Raw genomic sequence first — 19,246 nt, 5'->3', positions numbered from 1 at the left:
GCTGCCTTTTCCGCTGTGGTCCCTGTGCTGCGGGGAGGGGGAGGTCCCAACAACTTTAATTTAAAAGCTACACCTTGCCTTCTAAATGCGTTAGAAAAATAGATTTATTTGCTTATAAAGGGGCCTGAAAGTGACTTTTTCAACGGAATTTGATGTGTTTTTTTTTAAGTGAGCCCCTTTAAAATTTGAAATACAGTAGAGAGGCCATGAAGTACCCGGGCGGGAGCGTGAGTTCTCTGTGAATTGCGTCATTTAAGCCGCTGGGGACTACTTCCTTGAGTTAAGGCCATCAGCATGAAACAAGCTTCCAGAACACTGGGGTGAGGCCAAGGGGATTAAAATTGGCGTGGAGGATGGAGAGCCCAGTGCGCAAGGACTGGCTACTCTGCACGTGACTGCGCGCTGTTCGTCTACACTTGACTGTGCGCTGCCCAGGGTGCTCCATCTCCTCTGCCAGTGGGTGCCCACAGTGTTGCATCCTAGGTGGAGACTGAGTGAGACTTCTGTCTCTTTATCTTGCAGGAGGTACTTTGGTGGGTTCTGGAGACTCACCTGCCCGGCTGGTTGCCTAAGGCAAAGGCACAGTTACAGTCGCTTACCTCCAGCAACATTGCAAAATCCTCCAAACTCAATTTAATTTGCTTTAATTTAGAAAAATAAACAAACACTCCCCACCTAGAGTAAGGCGCCACGGCAGTTGTGAAATCAGATATTGTGACTCGGGTGTCGTAACCCCAGGAAGTTGTGCTCAAGCTACAAGGGACTTGTTTGGGCGGGAGTGACAGAGAGGAACGGATGTCTCCATTTTGTTCGTTCATACGTCCACTGAAGACACTTAGATTGTTTCTGTCTCTTGGTTGCTGTAAATAATGTTGCAATGAACATGGGATGCAGGTAGCTTTCAGATTTGTGTTTTCCTTTTGTCTGAATAGATACTCAAGAGGTGGAATTGCTGGATCATGTGGTAGCTTTATTTTTAGTTTTTGAGGAGCTTCCAAACTGTTTTCCATAATAGCCATACCAATTTACATTCCCACAATGAACATGGGTTCCCTTTCCTCCAAATCCTCTCCGACACTTAGTATTCTTTGCCTTTTTGATAACTGGTATTCTAACAGGGAGCCTTCCCAGGTGGCGCTAGTGGTAAGAACCCACCTGCCAATGCAGGAGACGTAAGAGGTGCAGATTCGATCCCTGGATCAGAGAGATTCCCTGGAGGAGGGCATGGCAACCCACTCCAGTATTCTTGCCTGGAGAATCCTCCTGAACAGAGGAGCCTGGTGGGCTACAGTCAGACTTACAAAGAGTTGGACGCAACTGAAGCAACTTGGCACACAGCACATTCTAACATATGTGAGGTAATATCTCATTGTGGTTTTGATTTCTATCTCCCTGATGATTAATGATGTGGATTTAGATGTACCTGTTGACCATCTGTATGTCTTCCTTGGAAAAAAATGTCTGTTCAGATCTGTTGCCCCCTTTTTAATTGGATTGTTTTAGTTTTTTCTATTGAGTTGCATGAGTTTTTATGTATTTTGGATATTAACCCCTTATCAGATGTAATGATCTGCAAGTATTTTCTCTTATTTCGTAGACTGTCTTTTCATTCTGTCGTGAAGAATGTTCCTCTGCTGTGTTTGGTGTTGTCCCACTTATTTCCTTCGGTTTTTATTGCCTTTGGTGTCAAATTAAAAAAAAAAAAATCATCACCAAGACCCATATCAAATGATGATTTCACATCATATGTTCTGAGTCTTTAATCTATTTTGAGTCAACTTGGCCTATGGTGAAAGATAGCAGTTCAGTTTAATTCTTTCACATGTGGCTGTCCACTTTTCCCACTTCCATTTATTCAAGAGACTGTCCTTTCCCCCAACATCTATTCTGGGCTCCTTCAGCATAAATTAACCAACCATATATGCATGGATTTATTTATGGACTTTCTAATCTATTTCATTGATCTATGTCTGTTTTTATGCCAACACCATACTGTTTTGATTACTGTTGCTTTGTGATATGGTTTAAAATCAAGGAACATGATGCTCCAGCTGCGTTCTTATTTCTCAAAATTGCTTTGACTATTTGAGGTCTTCTGTGGTTCCATATAAGTTTTAAGATTATGTTTTCTGTCTCTGTGAAAAATGCCACTGGATGGTCTAGTGGTTAGGACTCCATGCTTCCATTGCTGGGGGCACAGTTTTCATCCACATAGCACAACCAAAAATGAATAAGTAAACGAGATAAATAAAATTTGTAAATAATAATTTTTTAATGCCATTGGAAATTTGATAGGGATTGCATTGAATCTATATATTGCTTTGGATAGTATTGACTTTTTTTATTTTTTGGCTGCACAAGGTCTTCATTGCTTTTGCACAGGCTTTATCTGGTTGTAGTAAACAGGAGCTACTCTTCATTTCAGTACGCAGGCTTCCCACTGCAGTAGATTCTCGTTGCAGAGTACAGGCTCTGGGCACATGGGCACAGCAGTTGTGACTCGTGGGCTCTAGGGCATGTGGGGCTCAGTAACTGTGGCATGCAGACTTGGTGGCTGTGACTCGTGGGTGCTAGAGCGCAGGCTCAGTAATCATGGTGCATGGGTTTAGTTGCTCCGCAGTATGTGGAATCTTCTTGAACCAGGAATCAAATCGTGTCTCCAGCATTGGCAGATGGTTTCTTATCCACTGTGCCACCAGCGAAGTCCTAATATCAACATTTTAACAACATTAATTCTCCCAGCCCATGAGCATGGGATACCTTTCCATTTATCTGTGTCTTCTGTTTCTTTCCTTAACTAAAGTCTTAGAATTTAGTGCAGAAGTCTTTCATTACCTTGGTTAAATTTGTTCCCAGATATTTTATTCTTTTTTATGCAATTGTAAATGGGATTGTTTTATTAATTTATCTTCCTGATAGCTTGTTATTAATGGATAGAAACTCAACAGACTTTTGTGTATTGATTTTGTATCCTGCAACTTTACTGAATTAATTTATTAGTTCTAACAGTTTTGGTGGAGTCTTTAGGGTTTTCTGTGTGTAATGTCATGTCATCTACAAATAGTTTCACTTCTTCCTGTATGACTGGGATGATTTTCTTTCTTTTTTTTGCTTCATTGCATTGACTAGGATTTCCAATACAATATGGAATAAAAGTGGTGGCAGTGAGTTCCCTTGTCTCGTTCCTGATCTTAGAGGAAAAGTTACCAGTTTTTCACTGTTGAATATGATGTAAGCTATGAGTTTTATTATGTTGATATACGTTCCTCTACAGTCACTTTTTTGAGAGTTTTCCTCATAAATCGTTGTTGAATTTTGTCCAATCCTTTTTCTGAATCTGCCGAGATGATTTTTATCTTTCATTTTTTAATGTGGTGTGCACATTGATTGATTGGGGGATGGTGAACTACCCTTGAATTTCTGGAATAAATCCTGCCTGATCATGATATATAACACCTTCAATGTATTATTGAATTCAGTTTGCTAATATTTTGTTGGAGATTTTCACGTTCTATGTTCATCAGAGATATTGGCCTGTACTTTTCTTTGCTTGTGGTGTCCTTGGCTGATTTTGATATTAGGGTAATGCATGCCTTATAAGATGAATGTGGAGTTATTCCTTCCTATTCTGGCTTTGTTTTTTTTTTTTTTTTGGAAGAGTTTGAGAAAGGCTGGTATTAATTGTTCTTTGAATTTTTGGTAGAACTCACCTATAAAGCTGTCTATTCCTGGACTTTTGGGAAGTGTTTGATTATTGATTCACCCTTCTTTGTAGCAACTGGTCTGCTCAGATTTCCTATTTCTTCATCAGTCAGTGTTGGTATGTTTATGCTTCTAGTTACGTTCTCTAGCTTGTCAAACTTGTTGGCCTATAATTGCTGGTGGTGGTCTTTCATGGTCCCTTGTATTTTTGTCAGTTGTAATGTCTCCCTTTTTATTTGACTTCTCTCTCTTTTTCTTCCTGGTGAGTCTAGCTTAAAGTTTTACCAATTTTGTTTATCTTTTCAAAGAACCGGTTGGTGTTTGCAGTGATCTTTGCGTCAGTAGACATTGTGGTCATGCATTCAGAGTTTTCCTATTTCATTCCATGTCTGTATCGGTGTTGGTTACTGTATCTTGTTTCCAATGATGAACATTGGCTCTTTCAATAATTGGACTGGTGGCTTTCTTGATACTGTAATCAGGTCCTTGCTGAATTGTCAGTTGTAATGTCTCCTTGTTTTATCTCTGATTTTGCTCCTCTTCTTGGGGCTTTTATCTGCAAGGATGCAGTAATTGAACCATATGATTATCTCAATAGATACCTGCTATCTATGTTATCCTCCATGTTGTCTTTCACCGCTATCACTGTTTTGCAGATGACATGATAATTCCATTTACCATTGCAACGAAAAGAATAAAATACTTAGGAATATATCTTCCTAAAGAAACTAAAGTCCCATTGTCTTTTTTGTCTCTATATTTCATTTATTTTTGCCATAATCTCTGTTGTTTCTTTCCTTCTACGGACTTTGGTCTTTGGTCTTTTTCCGGCTCCTTGAATTGTAAAGTTTAGGCTATTTATTTGAGACTTTTTCTCGTTTCTTGATGTCGGCGTTTATCGCTTAGAACTTATTTTGCCGCGTCCTGTATGTCTCAGTGTGTTGTATTTTCATTTTCATTTGCCTCAAGTTACCTTTTTTTCATTCTTTTGATTTAACTGATTTGTTGTGCAGTACCCTGTATTAGCATGCTGTTTAGTCTCCATGTATTTGTGAATTTTCCAATTTTCTTCTCGTAACTGATTTCTAGTTTCATACCATTCTATGTGACAAAGGTGCTGGATAAAATTTCCGTTTTCATAAATCTATTAAGATTTGTTTTGTGGCCTAACGTGTGATCTGCCCTGGAGAATGCTTCCTGTTCACTTGAGAAGAACGTGTATTCTGTTGCTTTTGGATGGACCGTTCTGTGCGTGTGTGCTAAGTCTATCCGGCCGACGTATCATTTTAGACCTATGTTTCCCTATTGACTTTCTCTCCGGATGATCTATCCGTTGATGAAAGTGGGGTATGAAAGTCCCCGCTATTATTCTGTTGCTGTCTATTTCTCCCTTGGAGTCTATTAATACTTGTTTTATATGTTTAGTGAAAGTGAAGTCGCTCAGTCATGTCCGACTCTTTGCGACCCTATGGACTGCAGCCTACCGGGCTTCTCCGTCCATGGGATTTTCCAGGCATGAGTCCTGGAGTAGGGTGCCTTTTCCTTCTCCATTATATGTTTAGGTTTGTATGCTTAGGTGCTCTTAAATTGGTCAGAGACTCAGCTGCTTTCTGTTTCTCCTTATCTCCCACTAATGAGAAGCAAAGTCACATGGCGGAAGAGTCTGGGAAGTGTAGCCTTTGTTCTGGGTGGCCGTTTGGCCAGCTAAAAATTCTGTTACTATGGGAGAAAAAGAAAAAGAATACCAAGGGAAGGTTAAAGCTACAACCTCAATAATAGTTCTTAAGTCATTGGTATATGTAATACTGTTTTGAATAAAAGAGGTTAGCTGGAATTGTGGAAGACTGAAACCAGGAAAAAAGCCTTCTTTAAGTGGACCAACAGTTCAACTAAATAGAACTGTTAATGTATTTAGTTAAGTATTTTATCTTGAAAAAGTGAAAATACACAATTCTGAAAAATAATCTTACTCTGTGTTATAGTCTAGCAGTATTTAACAAAAGTTATGTTATAATTGTGGTTAGGTTATGGGTTGATTCTTTAGATGAATCAAAATGTCAATTAGAGGCAGGGAGGGGATAATTTGTTAAACAAATTTAAATGATAGCACCATTTGGTATCCTTTATGTCACCTTCTATTTTCACAGCAAATCATACAGAGTCATTTTTGCAAATGTATTTGAGGATTTAATGAGTTTTCCCTTCCCTGGTGGCTCAGCTGGTAAAGAATTCGCCTACAATGCAGGAGACCTGGGTTCGATCCCTGGGTTGGAAGATCCCCTGGAGAAGGAAATGGCTACCCACTCCAGTACTCTGGCCTGGAGAATTCCATGGACTGGATATTCCATGGGATTGCAAGAGTCGGACACAACTGAGAGACTTTCACTTTCAGTTTTTTCTCTTAATCCCTTGACGTGTGAGTCTTCCCTCTGAAACACTGATTCCCTCATCATCATTTTCATGGTTTCTTCTTCAGCTATCTCGCAGACCAGAGTATTGTTTGTCAATGGATTCACACATGCTTCAGGCTGTCCTCCAGCATCACTTTAATTAATTTCTCAAAACCTTGCATCTTTCACAAGATTTGCGATTTCATTTTACCATCATCTTGCTTTGTGTTTCCCTATGTTTGCAGTAGAGATTGACAAAGGATGAAGCGAGAGGTGCTAAGTTTAAGCAGAACAGATATAAATTTGTTCATGGATATTTCTGTGTGCTGGCTTCCTCTCACTTTGGGGACTTGGATCTCAAATATAAACACACTTGAAAGGATAAATTGTATCTTCAGTTTTTTCAAAATGTACTTAGTCATCTGTTTTAGCACACTTCAGCTACCCTGACTGTGCTCACTTAGATACGCACCAGCTAAAGTTATACTGTCCTTAGAATGAGACGCCTCCAGGTCTTTGCAGAGCAGTTGAGAGCAGGGACTCTGCCTGAGTTCAAATGTGGGCTCTACCGCTGACTAGCTGAGTGAATTGGAATAAATTATTTAACTATGCCTTGGTTACTTCAAGGGATAATAATGTTACTTAGCTCATAGGGTTTTGTGAGGATTAAATGTGTTAGAATAGTGATACATAGTAAACACTGAAGACACATTGGTGGGACTTCCCCAGCAGTCCAATAGTTAGGACTCTGTGTTTCCACTACAGAGGGCATGGGTTTGATCCCTGGTCAGGGAACTAAGATCCTGCATGCCGCAGGATGGGACCAAAAAGAAAAAAAGGAACATTAACAATGATAAACACAGCCTCACAGAAGCCACCCCAGACCAATGTTCAGATGAATATCACACAGCGTAAGATCATGTAATAGAAATAAGTTATACCCATGAATCAAAGGTAGCAGCGCATGCTCAGCCTCTCTGGAAATCAGTGAAACACAGGTTTAGCCAGCAGTGCGTTATCACCACAGCAAACATCTCCAGGTCCTGTCACCCCAAAAGGTGGTGAGGAGGTGGGAAGACAGGAAGAGAGAGGTGGGAATGCGCATTAGCACCTACACTCTGAAGAGCAGTTTGGTGGGTTTTGGCAAAGTTGAAGAGGCCTCTCCTTCCTTTCAGCAGCTCTCTGGTTCTGCAGCCCTCAATTCTGAGGAGGAAGTATTTGAGTTCTGCTTGAGCAAGGAGAGGGTACTTCTTGGCAATGCTTGTGGCTGGTAAATGGCCATCAGATCCAAAGAACAGAAAGCCCCCAACTCCCAAATGATTTTGACACGATATTGACCTTTGTGCTCCCTAAACCGAAAAGGGGCTTCTCAGGTGGCTCAGGGGTGAAGGATCTGCCTGGCAATGCAGGAGACAAAACAGATGTGGGTTCAGTCCCTGGGTTGAGAAGATCCCCTGGGGGGGGGAGGTGGGGAATGGCAACCCACTCCAGTATCCTTGCCTGGAAAAGTCCGGTGGACAGGGGAGCCTGGTGGGCTATAGTCCATAGGGTTGCAAAGAGTCAGACACGGCTGAGCACAGCGTACAAACCAAAAAGATGCAGGAGAGCTTTCGACAGAGGCAGATCCTGGGCTTCGACAGTGTCGTCATTTTATCATAAGGCCTGAGGTCTCAAGATGTGGTTGGCACTGGGAGGGGCCACCTACCTCTCCTTTGTACGAGACACTAGCGTTCAGCAGGATCTTCTCCCAGAATGCCCAAGCAGCGAGAGTCTTTCTGATTGGACCAACCTGAGTCACATGCCAAGCCCCGAACCAGTCACCATGGAGAGCAGATGCCCGGCCAATCGGCTTAGCCCACATCAGCTGGTCCTGGAGCAGCAGATGGAGTTAGTGTCCCCCGGCACCTGTGTCCCCAAATAGAAATCAATGGCCGTTGGGTAGGATAAAGGGGAAGCACTCACGGCAGTGGCATTCATGAGTTTCCAGCCTGCCTTGGGCAAAACAGCAACAACCAACGGGGAGAAATAAACACCCCTTCTGGATCTTTCTGATGAATTAGATCAGAATGCCCATTTTCTTCTCGTTAGGGTACTGCTTTCTCATTCCCCATTGCCATATGAGCCTGGCAATTCGGAAGCCATTCCCCCGCCCAGCTCCTGCCATCTGGTACAGACTTGTAGAGACGCGAGCACTGGTGCTTGAGCCTCCCACCCCTCCCTCGTCATGTTCTAGAACATGCCGTGGGAGGAGGGGAACACCCCCCTCATGACCAGCCCCAGCTGTGCCAGGGCTCCTGGCGCACTCCAATTCTTTTCATTCTTCTCCTCCAACAAAACTGGCTAGGGGAGGTCAGCTGGGGACCTAGACTGCTTGGCTGTCAGCCACTCTGCTTGGGCAGCCACCCTCACTTGGGGCAGGTGGGGGACTCAGTGCCATGATGCCCTCTGTGGCAGGACACCTGGGGCGTTGGTGGAGGCTGGAGCATCCCCCAGACACAGGAGGTGGAAAGACAACTGCTGAGTATTTGGGCATCCCTGACAGAGACTCCCTGCTGGTGTGTAAAGGGGTGTGTGTGTGAGAGAGAGAGAGAGCAAGCTAGGGAAAGAAGAAGAGAGACAAAGAGAGACTTCTTTTTTTCCCTGATGTGGTTTTAGGGCCATAAAGACGTGCGAGCTGGTGTTTTTCTGTGAAATAATCCTCTCCCCTCCCTCTTTCCATCACCCGGTTTTGATCTGCTTTTAGCCTCTTGCCCTGAAACCCACACTCCAGCCTCCAGCTGCCTGCCCGCCATCTGCCTCTGGATGTCACTCTGGCACGTCGAACCTGGCATGTCCAGACTGACTTCCTGACCCTGTGCCTCCCTCCCAGGCACCTCTCTCAGTCTTCCCCTTGGCGGTTCCAGTCGCTTGGGCCAAAACTCGAATGTCTTGTTTTCTTTCTTCCTTTCACACTCAGCAAATCCCATCAACTCTCCCTTCAAAATAGAGCAGAGCCCCTCTGGCGCCATCACCCGTATCTAAGCCTCCTGGGTTCCATTCTCACCTGCCCCAGCTTTCTCCTCTCTGGCCTCCCTGCCTCCCATCTCGCCCCACGAGGGTCTGTTCTCACAGCAACCAGAGACGTGCTATCGACCTTCATCAGCTCCTGACCCACCCCACGCACTCAGGGTGGGGGCTCCCACAGGCACCTCAGGGTCCTAATGGTCTGCCCCTATCTCCCTCACCTCCTGACCACCTCACCTCCTGTTCTCGCCTTCAGTCACTTCCCTCCTTCCTGTTCCTCAAGTGAAAGTGAAAGTCACTCAGTCGTGTCCTGCTCTTTGTGACCCCCTGGACTATACAGTCCATGGAATTCTCCAGGCCAGAGTACTGGAGTGGGTAGCCTTTCCCTTCTCCAGGGGATCTTCCTAACCCAGGGATCGAACCCAGGTCTCCCGCATTGCGGGCGGATTCTTTACCAGCTGAGCCACGAGGGAAGCCCAAGAATACTGGCGTGGGCATCCTATCCCTCCTCCAGGGGATCTTCCTGACCCAGAAATTGAACCAGGGTCTCCTGCATTGCAGGCAGATTCTTTACCAGCTGAGCCACCAGGGAAGCCCCCTGTTCCTGAAACCATCCAGTAACTCCTGGCCCGTTCCCATCTCGGGGCCTCGGCACTTTTTCCTTCTCTGGAGACTTCCTCCCCTCACATCTGCATGGCTGCCACTCACTTTCCTGAGACCATCATTCAGGTATCACCTCCTCAGGGAAGCCCTCCTTGATTACCCATCCAGCAGAGGTTCCCCTTCCTCCTTTATCCCCTCACCCTGCTTCTTTAAGTCAGAGTCCTTGTTGCCACTTCACATATATTGGAACGCTGACTGTCCAGTTTCCCTTGTGAAGTTACATCCCCTGCCCGCTTCCGGTTCTCCTTGCCCTGGTTCCTGGTTTATCCGCCTCCCCGGTCCTTTCACTGCTGAGGATGCACTTTGCCACTGATGTGGGTGCTTGTAGCCCTTCTAAACCGTCAGCTCCCTGGAAGCAGGGCATGTGGTCTGCCCTCCCCTGCGTGCCCGTGCTGAACGCAGGCTGTCCTTAGTAGCTGCTCATTGAATACTGCAGGGCGAGTGGGTGAATCTATATTCCGTCCAGACCCGGCCACCCCGCTTCCGACCGTCTGGCCTATTGTCTATGCTCCGTTCTCCTCTCCCACATCTCTCCTCCCCACCCCCGCTCCTGCCATCTCAGCCTCCCCTGCACAGAGGAGAAAGGACTTAGCTTCTTCCTGGGATGCCTGCGGCGCCGGGTGCAGCTGTCAGGCCTTCACAATGGCCGCCTTCTCTTGGCTTGGCCTTCCTCCTGGTTTGCTCTCTGCTCTCTTCCTCTCCCCCGAGTGCACACACAGCTCTCTTCTTCCCTCCGTCCAGATGCCCCCTCCACCCCCTTGCCCGCCCCTTCTCCAGCCTGTTGGGGGACAGCAGAGCATCTGCGTTTGGCCCGGGAAGGAGGCCCCCCCCTTAAGAAGCAGGGCGGCCTTGCCTCAGGAGGCCCCATAACCCACCATCCCCACCATGAAAGCTGGGCATCGGTGGGGGTAGAGCAGTCTCGTCCTGCGGGTACAGATGCATCCCAGTCACATACACCTTCAAGCTGCCTCCATCCCTGGGAGATGGTAAAGGACTGCGAGGCCTGGCGTGCTTCAGACCATGGGGTTGCAAAGAGTCACACACGACTTAGCAATTGAACAACAACAGTCGTTTTTTTAAAACTCCGGTGTAATAGACACTCCCTTCCTCCAAGACCTTCAGACTTCAAAACAAGTAAAACATGGGTGCAGGAGTCCAGAGACTGAGGCTCTGCTTCTGACTCCTCTGTGACCTTGAGCTGAGACCCGCCCCCTCTGGGTCTCAGTTTCCCCATCAGAGCAGGGGAGCTGCCACGTCCATGTGTAAATTACTTGGTCCCTTTGCTGTGATTCCACCCTCAGGGTCATGGGACCAGTGCCCACAGACTTGGGAGGAGAGCTGCCCCAGGCCACTGGAGGAAAGAGGAGGCAGATGGCCACACTTCTCCTCGACTTTTCAGAAACTGGGTGTGAGGCAAGATTTCTACACTTGGAGCTCCCTGTGTCCTAGCCCATTAGCCCGAATATTCATTTCCTGTGGCTGCTGTAACAAAAGTGCCACAGCCTGGGTGGCTTCAAACCAGAAATGTATTCTCTCACAGTTCTGGTGGCCAGAAGTTCAGGCTCACATGTCAGCAGGGCCCGACTCCCTCTAAAGCCTCCGCGGGAGGATCCTTCCTTGGCTCTTCCGGCTTCTGGTGGGTGCCAGTGAGCCCTGGCATTCCTTGTCTTGTAGCAGCATCCTCCCCATGTCTGCCTCCCTGTTGGCATGGCCACCTCCATGTGGGCCCTCTCTTTACGTGGCCTTCTCTCCGCGCATCTGCACCCAAATTTCCCTCTTCTCTAAGGACCCCAGTCTCCAGATGAGAGCCCGCCCTAATCCACTGTGACCTCATCTTAACTTGATGACATCTGCGGAGACCATATTTCAAGAGTCTCCTTCATGAGAACCCAGGGTTAGAACTCAAACATGTATTTTGGGGGACCACAGTCCAAACCACACCGGCTGGGTTCTTTCCCACAGACCGCTTTATTTAATCCTCGAGGATGCATTAACCTCCATCTGGGCTGCAGTCTTAACGTTCAGCTGGAGCAAACTCTGCAGGCCATCAGGGATGCTCAGAAGCCAGCTGCCTCCCCACGCCACGTGGGCTGCGGGCCTAAGCCCCAGGCCGTGTGTCACCCAGCCAGTCAGCAACACACGGAGGTCATTGAGTCAACCTCAGAAGTCAAAACAGAAAAGAAACTGTTAGTCGCCAAGTCATGTCTGACTCTGTGACCCCATGGGCTGTAGCCCACCAAGCTCTTCTATCCATGGGATTTCCCGGGCAAGAATACTGGAGTGGGTTGCCATTTCTTCTCCAGGGGATCTTCCCCACCCAGGGATCGAACTGGGTCTCCCACAGTGCAGGCAGCTTCTTTACCGTCTGAGCCACTAGGTGAGAGGAAGGGTGACTGTGATAGGTGACTATATAACTCTGTCCACCTAGAGCCTCAAGGGGCCACAAGGGAGTTTGCAGGCGCCTCCCCAGCCCTAACTGCCAGTCCCCTGGATGTTCTGGGGGGGCTCAGACTAGAGCCGATATGGTAGCCACTCACCACCAGGAGCTACTTAACTTTCTATTAATTAAAAATAAGCCAGACTTTAAATCCCATTTCTCCATCGCACTAGCCGCGTTTGAAGTGCCTCTGTAGACACACATAGGTGCCAGATGGGATGGTGCAGGTTACAGACTGTTTCCATCACTGCACAGTGCTCTATGGGTCTGGAGAGCCTCAGAATAGAGTGTAACTCAAGCAAAATCCCTCTGGGAGGAGGGCACAAGCCTTTGGGAATATGATCATTACAGCAACCAAAGTAGAAACAAAACCAAAAAGTGCAGGTGGTTACGATGCAGCGTTTACCACGCCCAGACCTTGTGGCGGGTGTTTGGTGTCAGTCCCCCACCCCATCCTCACACGAGCCTGTGGTATAGCTGTGCCCGCTCCTACTGCCGCAGTCCTCCCCTTGGACCCCGAGCCCGGGGCTCCAGTTTCTGTACCTGCCTCTCCAAGCCTTTGCAGCCATCTGTGGCTGTGTCATAGGTCAGGGTCAGAACCAGCCACACAGGACGCTCCATCCCGGAGCCGGTGGGTCCCACCTGTCCACAGTAAGAGGTTCTTATTTTCTCAGCATCTGGCACATCTGATTTGTTGGAAGTGGGGTATCCAGATTTTTACTGAAATTGCTGAGATTTCTAATGTGGGTTATTCATTCTACTTTCTAAAAAATTAAAAACACCAGGCAGGCCCACAGCAGACATAACGTGTGTGATGGATTCAACCCACAGGCCACCATGTTTGCAAACTTTTTTCTAACGTGGTAGTTCTCAAGGAGGCACACCTCCCAGCAGGGCTTAGCATCTGTGGAGGCATTTCCGGTGGTGGTAAAAGTGAGGGATGCTGCTGGCCTCCGGGACCAGGGATCGTTGACGTCCTGCTCTGCGCAGGAGAAACCCGCACAGCCCCTGAATTGTCTTGCCTTCCACGTGGCTTCTCAGTCTTCCACCAAATCATTATGTGAGTGGACTCTTTGATATTTATTGTTCTCTGAGCCTTGTCTGGAAGTTCATTTTATATAAAAGCACTGAAAGGGGTTTTGCACAGTTTTAATACCTTCTGAATTTTCCAGGAACGTGAGGATGAGTCAGTGGGGCGTATATTATACGTGAATGCAGAACTTTTTCCAGAGTTTCCCCCTTGCTGGCAGTCTCACCGATGGCAGGGCCGCATCAAGCACGCGCCTTGCCGTCCCGCCCAGTTTGCGAGTGTGCCTGTCACACTCCCCTGAATCTAGGCTCACACATCTGACTGCTCCATCCTGCCTCCTTGATGGAGGTGATCGAAAATTCATGCTGAAAAGTTTCTTCATTATAAACTGACCTCCTTTTTTTCTTGTGGATTGTGATTGGAACATTATATTGATTTTTTTTTTTGAAATGATGTGTGTCTGTAGCTTTTGTTGCCTATAAGTTTCCCTGCAGGAAAATAAGGGAGCATTACAAAATATTTGCCACTGAAGTGGGGCATCAGTCTAATGGTGTGGCAAACAGCTCTTTGAAGGATCAGCTCAGTGTCAGATTCCTCCACGATGATAATTAAATATCCATTGATCGATAGTCTTCCCGGGCCACCTTCTAAAGGTTTCTTATGAATTTCCTCCACCTCCTTTGTCCCATTCTTCTGGACAAAACCATAGTTTATGGCTGACTCCTGTTGAGGTTTGACAGAAAACAACAAAATTCTGTAAAGCAATTATCCTTCAATAAAAAAATTAAAAAAACATAGTTTTTTTTTAATTTTATTGAAGGATAGTTGATTTACAATGTTGCGTTAATGTCTTCTGCAAAGTGACTCAGTTACACATACATCTTCCTTTCCATTCTGGTTTGTCACAGGATATTGAGTATAGCTCCCTGTGTCGTACCATGGGACCTTGTTTATCCATGCTACATATGACAGTTTGCCTCTGTGGATCCCAAGCTCTCCTTCCTCCTCACCTGTCCCCCTTGGCAACCACAAGTCTCTTCTCTGTAGCTGAGAGTCTGTTTTTGTTTCGTAGTCCTGTAGATTTGTATCATGTTTTAGATTCCACGTGTAAGTGATACCATGTGATATTTGTCTTTCTGACTTCACCTCGTATGATAGTCTGTAGGTCTGTCCATGTAGCTGCAAGTGGCATGATTTCATTTTTCTTATGGCTGAGTAATATCCTGCTGTGTGTAAGTTCCATGCCTTCTTTATCCATTCATGTGTCGACGGGCATTTAGGTTGCCTCCACATCTTGGCTGTTGTAAATAATGCTGCTGTGAAGGTAAGGTGCATGTATCTTTCTGAATTAGAGTTTCTTCTGGGTGTATGCCCGGGAGTGGGATTGCTGAATCATGTGGCAACTCTACGTTTAGTTGTCTGAGAAACCTCCATACTGTTCTCCATGGCAGTGGCTGTACCGATTCACATTCCCACCAGCATTTAGGAGGGCTCCCTTTCCTCCACTCCCTCGGCAGCCTCTGTTACTGGTGGACTTCTTTTCCTGTTAATTCTGGCTGCACCGGGTCTTCCTGGTGGCTCTCCTCTAGTTGTGGCGCACGGGCTCTAGAGCTCAAGCACTCAGTAGTGGCGGCCTGACGGCTTAGTTGCCGCACGACGAATCTGCGTGCCCTGCACTGCAAGGCAGATTCTGAACCATTGGACCACCAAGAGGGTCCCAGGTGTAGATTTCTTAATGATGGCCATTTTGACTGGTGTGAGGTGGTGGAGGAGAAGGGAACAACGGAGGATGACATGGTTGGATTGCATCACCGACTCTATGGACATGCGTTTGAGCAAGCTCCGGGAGTTGGTGATGGACAGGGAAGCCTGGCGTGCTACATTGCATGGGTCACAAAGAGTCAGACATGACTGAGCAACTGAACTGAGGTGACACCTCATTGTAATTTGGGCTTGCATTTCCCTAATAATTAGTAATGTTGACTATCTTTTCATGTGCCAGTTGGCCATCTATAAGTCTCCTTTGGAGAAATGGCAATTTAGGTCTTCAGCCCATTTTTCAATTGGGTTGTTGGTTTTTTGTTGTTGAGTTATATGAGCTGTCTGTATGTTTTGGAGATTGAACTCTTGTCGGTCCCATCATTTGCACATATCTTCTTCCATTTCATAGGCTGTCTTTTCATTCTGCCTGTGGTTTCTTATGCTGTGCAAAAGCTTGCAAGTTTGATTAGTCTCATTTGTTTATTTTGGTTTTTATTTCAGTTGCCTTGGGAGACTGACTTAAGAAAACATTGGTATGATTTATGTCAGAGAATGAGGACAAAACCATGCTTTAAAAGGACCAGAAGGGAATTCCCTAGCGGTCCACTGGTTAGGACTCTGCTTCCACTACAGGGGGCATAGGTTTGATCCCTGGTCAGGGAACCAATATCCTGCGTGCCTTGGCATATATGCATTAATAAATGCATGCATGTCATGTCTGACTGACTCTTGTGACCCCATGAACTGTAGCCCACCAAGCTCCTCTGTCCATGGAATTCTCCAGGCAAGAATACTGGAGTGGGTAGCCATTCCCTTCTCCAGGGGATCTTCCCAACCCAGGGATTGAACCTGGGTCTTGTGCATTGCAGGCAGATTCTTTGCCATCTGAGCTACCAGGGAAGCCCAAATGCACACATACATACATATTTGCAGATACAGCTCGTCCAAATGGCATTAAAACCTGGCCCCAGTGCTGGCTAGTGTGCACGTGGCACCAGGGGGAGGGGGATGGGCTCCATCCCAGACTAATAAAGTTTCCAGGGAACAGATGGCCCCGGTCCCCATTTGCTGAAGCTGCATGACTGTCCCAGGAAGTGGGTGGATGAGGTCAGTATTTAATTGGAGGCCCAAGCAGCCCACCCTCCATGCCTCAGCCAGAGCCTTGGGGTCATCTGCAGCCCAGCCATGACCTCACCAAAAGCAGGCCAGCAGAACACAGGGGCTGGTGAAGAGGTGTGTAAACAGCAGCCCCAGCCCTCCTTCCCTCCAGGTGTCTGCTTGTCCTGCTTCTCCTCAGCGATTTGCCATTCCTCCTCCCCACCTAGCAAGCTAGAGGCAGCTTTGAAAATGGACGTGTGATCATGTGCCTCCCTGCTCCCAACCCTCCACTGGCTGCCCGCACTGCTCACAGGTCCTTGGCCTCTACACCTCTCTGGACACTTCTTCTGCCCCTCTCTCTTGCTTTCTCACCACAGTCAGGCCACCTGGACCTTTCTGCTGTTCCTCAAACAGTCACGGGTCAGACCTGCCCCAAGGCCTTTGCACTTCCGGTGGCTGCTGCCTAGACTGCAGCTTGCAAAACTCAACTCCCTGCCCTCCCTCTCTATTCCTTGCCGTCACCTCCCATCTCCAGCATTCCTGCTGCTTTCCTGACCTCCCTGTGTCAGTGAGTCCTCCCCACCCCTGTTACCCTCGACCCAGAGAGCCTGCTTCTGTTCTTCAAAGGACTTATCAGCCGCCTTTAAATTATCTCAGGTGTTCTTTTGTTGTTGTAATGGTTGTTTCCTCATGGAAAATCGAAATACTCATTTTCTTGACACATGGTTGTGTTTTGAACGATAATTCACAATGGGGATTATACACCACTTGTGACATGTGTTTTTCAAGAATAATTTACATGCTCAAACGTGCTTTAAGAGTCGTTGCTAAACGTTCATCAGCACTGTGCTGATGCCAGTGAAGCGTTTCTCAGGCTTTCATGGAGATCTGAGTCAAATGGAAAAATCAAAGAATCCCCTGTAGACTCTGCATGAGGTTGTTCTATCTTACTACCGGAAGCCCTGTGGAAATGTGTGTAACGCCTTTGTGTGAAGCTGTGATATAATTTTCTGGTGCTTTATACAACAATATGGATAGTAAAAGAGGGAAAAATTACTGATTTGTTTTCTCACATCAGAGTAGGATTTTGGTTGGTTTTGTCGGCGATGATGGCGGTGTGGTGGTGGTGGTTTTATAAAACAGAATAAATCTTTATTACCCAAGAGTCTTGAAAGCTAGATCACATAAAAAGGTACCTCTGTGAGTGTGTTCATGGTGAAGTAAATCAGGTAAAATAATGTTATCCTTGAACTGACAATTGTTTAACCCATATCTCAGGTGTTTTGAACTTATTTCTCGTCTGTTTTGTTCATTGCTATATCTAAGAACAGTTTCTGGCAGGTGTTAGGTACCCAGTAAAAATTTGAGTGAATGGATGAGTCTTAGGCATTAGGCTTGAAGTAAGCAGAAAGTGAAAACAAAATGGAATTTTGATTACGTTCTGACTTTCCCAGCATTAAGAAATGTAATTGAAATTAGTTCAGGCAAATTTGGCTGAGTCTTGGTGCTCAGACATTGTCATCAGAACCCTGCCTTTTTGCTGCTTGGATTTACTTTCATTTAGGTTGGTTTTATTCTTAGGAAGGTATGCCTTTGTGATGTCAAGAGCCCCCCTCCCCCAACTCCCACCCCCTGCCCCCACGTCCCTTCTTACCAGGGGAGTGACCCTGGCTGAAAGAGAAGACCTCTTTCTGATGCTCCAGCGGAAGTCTCAGGGGACGCTTTCATTGGCTCAGCTAGGGTCATATGTTCCTCCATCACCCAGTCACAGAGGCCAGGGGAGATGGGCTACCCTGACTGACCAGGCCCAGATCATGTGCTCAGCTCAGGAACTGGGAGCTAGAGAAAGCCTCACTTGGAACAGGTATCACTGAGAGAGGGAAAATGTTGGTTCCTTCAGAAGCACAGTCACCAAAAGACAGGAGAAGTGCTGGGCAGATAAATAAGACAGAGGTCTGCTCCAGAAACCCAAATCCAGGCTCTGCTTCAAGAGGCAAATGGAAAGAAGGCCTTTCCCCCGGGCCCCAGTTCTCTGTGCTTCCAGCCCAGGATACCTCCTTCATGCATAATCAGGCCCCCACCTTCCTCATGAATTTTCCCATAGCTCTCAGCTCAGCACGATCCCATGTCTGCATCCAGAACTTTTACAGCATCAATTTATCACTTCGTGCAGCAATCTACATTTGGTATCTTTTCAAAAGCAGAAGAAGGAGATTCATGTAACCTTGCAAGCAGCCCAAAGTTAAAAGGATCCAGTTACAGAAGATCAGAAATGTCCCAGCCCTAAGAGCTTTGGAGCTCTGGGTTTATTTAATGTATTTCTTCCCGGCCCTGCTTCCTCAGCCAATTTGTCTGCCAAAAAAACAAAAGACTTCAGCCATGTGGCATTTTGCATCTAATATTTATAGCATTCTAGAGTTTGCAAAAGCTCTTCCTTCTCATTTATCACTTGTTCCTCAGCTGACCCCAGCTCTGCCCCCAGAAGGTAAGTGGGTTTGTTCTCCTCTGCCCCAAAAGCCAAATCACAGATGGCTCTGGTCTCACAACTCAGGGTCCTTCTCCTGATAAGCGGGAATGGGATGGAAATGTGGCCAGGGCCAGCTCAGTCTCTATTCTGCACCCTTAGGACCAAATTTGGGTCTCGCAAAGTGGCAGCCAGCAGCCTGAGTCCACACTCTAACACTAAATTTATTGTGCTTGAGTTACAAAATGTTTTTTTTTTTAATGTGGGAATTTCACCCCAAAATCCAGATTTCCAAGTTTAATGATTTCCAACATGATGATCTTACCAACATTAGCAACATTCCTGAATAAGTGTCAGCAGCCCATAGCCCACAGAGGTCTGTCGACTGTTTTTATAAATAAAATTTTATTCAAACACAGTCACTCCCATTCATTTATGTATCGCCTGTGGCTGCTTTCACTCCGCAGTAGCAGTGTTGATTCCGCAGCAGGGACCAGAGACCACGGAGCTGAGAAATATTTTCAGTCTGACTCTTTGCAGAAATGGTTTGCTGACCCCCGGGGTGGCAGTAGCCAGCTGTGTTTGTGTCACGCTGTCCCCAGTATTTTAGAATACAGGTCCAGTGAGGGCAACCCACTCCAGTATTCTTGCCTGGGAAATCCCAGGGACAGAGGAGCCCAGCGGGCTACAGTCAATGG

General features: G+C 46.6%; 1 protein-coding gene across 11 annotated transcripts in view; it reads left to right on the top strand.

Annotated features, from left to right (window-relative positions):
• The window catches only part of SULF2 (sulfatase 2), a 124,616-nt gene that overhangs the window by 48,463 nt on the left and 56,907 nt on the right, over positions 1–19,246 (top strand). The gene's annotated exons all lie outside the window — the stretch shown is intronic.

Source organism: Ovis aries, chromosome 13, assembly GCF_016772045.2.
Source record: "Ovis aries strain OAR_USU_Benz2616 breed Rambouillet chromosome 13, ARS-UI_Ramb_v3.0, whole genome shotgun sequence".
In the NCBI taxonomy this organism is placed as follows: Eukaryota; Metazoa; Chordata; class Mammalia; order Artiodactyla; family Bovidae; genus Ovis; species Ovis aries.
This window is presented reverse-complemented; position numbering and strand designations above follow the sequence as displayed.